General features: G+C 49.6%; 1 pseudogene; it reads right to left on the reverse strand.

Moving 5' to 3' along the window:
• LOC137467799 (28S ribosomal RNA) overlaps nucleotides 1-2,500 on the reverse strand; it is a 9,081-nt pseudogene that overhangs the window by 1,980 nt on the left and 4,601 nt on the right.

Genomic DNA, 2,500 nt, shown 5'->3' on the forward strand with positions numbered 1-2,500 from the left:
CGCAGATGCGATTGTGCCTCTTGATTCGAGCGTCTTGCGTCACTGGGCAGTTGCCGATGATGTGGGCGCAGCTTTCGATGTCCGCGTCGCAGTGCCTACACGCTTTATTGCATTGATCCTGTCTACCCCTGGCTAGGAATTCCCTCGTGGGGTAGACATTGGCCCTAAGTTGTAGTGCTGTGAGTAGTTTTCTGTGAGGTATGCGTCTGTAATATTGGAGCCAATGGTTACTAATTTTATCATCTTTGAAATTTACAATTCCGCGGCCTTGGGACGTCAATTTGGTCCATTTTTCGAATTCATTTTTCCGCCAATTATAAGGTTTTGGAAATTTAGTTTTTTGGATCGGTGCTTCCCACTCCGAAGTCGTGCCTGCGTTGTTAGATGGTTCGTTCGTCGGTGGCGCTTCCCAAATCGAAGGTATTTTCTCTCTGTCCCCTCCAGCTTGAATCCACAGTTTCTTGTACATTTGTTCCATTTTATCTTTTTCCAGGAAGCTTTTCATTGTATCGTCCGAAGACTGCGCGATCCGATGTAGTCTCCGGGCCTGTACGCTGGGGATCAGTCCCGCTAATTTGGTGATGCCTAAGCCGCCGTCCCTGGTGCTCGAGTACAGGATGGCGTCGCAAGTGCACGGAGGTAGGTGCAGCCAGTCCTTGACCGCTGTTCGGATTTTTTGGTCCAAGGTTTCGAGGAGCCCAGCTTTCACTTCTGAGTGATCGGCTATGTAGATCAGTCGAGGGATAGTGTAGGTTTTGAGAATATCGATTTTCTGCAGGGGTTTAAGTGGTGCTTGATCAATCCGGTTAAGCCAGAATTCGAGTTTCGTGGAGAGATCGGAGTTTGCAATCCCGATCCATGGGTCAAACTGCAGGCCGAGGTATTTCTCCGATTCGCCGGGGTCGATCATGTTCAGAGGAGTGCCATTGATGGTCCAAGCAGCGCAGTTATTGACGGTGTAAGAGTCTTTGGTGGGCTTGATGTAGAAGCCGTGGCATTTTTCACCTTGTGTTTTGAGACCGGTCAGATTGCAGAAGGTCTCCAGTATCCTGATATTCGTTTTCATACTCTCCCAGGAGTCGCTCAGCAGGACCAGATCGTCCGCGAACGCCATTGCTGTAATGCTGTTCTGCCCTTGGTGGTAGCCTTTGCCTCTCTCTTCCAGCTTGCACAACAGGGGGTCCATCGCCAGGTTAAATAAAAGAGGTGACATGGGGTCACCTTGCTTTACTCCAACCCGGATCTGGATTTTATCCGTGTGTGTGTTCCTCTTCGTGGTGATATAAGTATTGATGTTTTCATACATATTGCTCACCAGTCCAATGATGTGGGGGTCCACCTCTCTTTGCTCGAGAACGCGGATGATGTGTTGGTGGCTCACGGTGTCAAAAGCCTTAGCGATATCCACGAATACAACACCCAGAGGTCTGTGATTTCTTTTGGCCGACCAGATTATAGTTTGCAGGAGTTTAAGGTTTTCAGAGCATCCCGCCGCTCTGATGAATCCTCTTTGCCTTGGGTTGAGGGGGCAGGCCTTGCTTAACCTTGCTGTTACGATCCTGGAGAACAGTCTCAACAAGATGGAACTAATAGTGATAGGTCTCCAGTTGTTAATGTCTTTCAAGCGTTCCGGTTTTGTCGATTTCGGGATCAAAACCGTCCTGCAGCCCCTCACCATGTCCGGGATTTTGCCAGCTGTTAACCATAAATTGAAATTCTCCGTGGTCCTGGAGTACCCGGGATCCATCTTTACGATGTCCCCAAGGGTGACTCCGTCCGGACCTGGAGCCGAGCCCTTGCTCATTTCCTGCACGTGTTTTTCCACTTCTTTGGCCGTGATTAGTGCACTGAAGGCTGTGTTGTCAGCCTTCCCGTGAATTTTAAAGTCCCCAAGGCTATCAAAGTCACTAGGTGTTTCCCATCTCGTTTTAAAGGCCGAATAAATTTCCCCGGGTGGAATATCGCAGCATAAGCATTCTATGTCTTCCAGAATTATCTTAGCAAGTTTCCCCCTGTCTAGATGAAATAGCCGCTGGAATCGAAGGTAGTTGCCTTTCCGAATCGCTCTGTCTTTCATCCATTTTTGAAACGGTTTTCTTGGTTTCTTCTCCTGGGCTCCGTTATTTACCCGAGATCGGGTAGCAGTTCTTATTTGGCTAATTGATTCTAGGCACTCGAAGCAGTCCTGCGCTGCTTGATTGATCACGATTTGAAGTTCCCGGCCGTTCAGGATTTGTTGCACTGCTCGGGGGAAGGTGTTAAACGATCCCGCTGATAAGCGTTCCCCGAGTGTCCTTTTGTAATGGGCCTGCAGCTGCCCTTCCTGTTGCTGGACGGCTCCCTGCTGTCCGTTGCCCTTATCGCGGTGGCGCCTTATCTTTCCCATTGTCCTCTCTCCGGCAGCTGGCCTCTCTGGCAGTTGGTTGTTATCAGGTCCATTGTTAACGGAATTTCTCAGGCCTGCAGCTGCGCTCCTGGTGTGGTAAAGAGTTCTCACTTC

Source organism: Anomalospiza imberbis, unplaced genomic scaffold (assembly GCF_031753505.1).
Source record: "Anomalospiza imberbis isolate Cuckoo-Finch-1a 21T00152 unplaced genomic scaffold, ASM3175350v1 scaffold_795, whole genome shotgun sequence".
NCBI lineage: Eukaryota > Metazoa > Chordata > Aves > Passeriformes > Viduidae > Anomalospiza > Anomalospiza imberbis.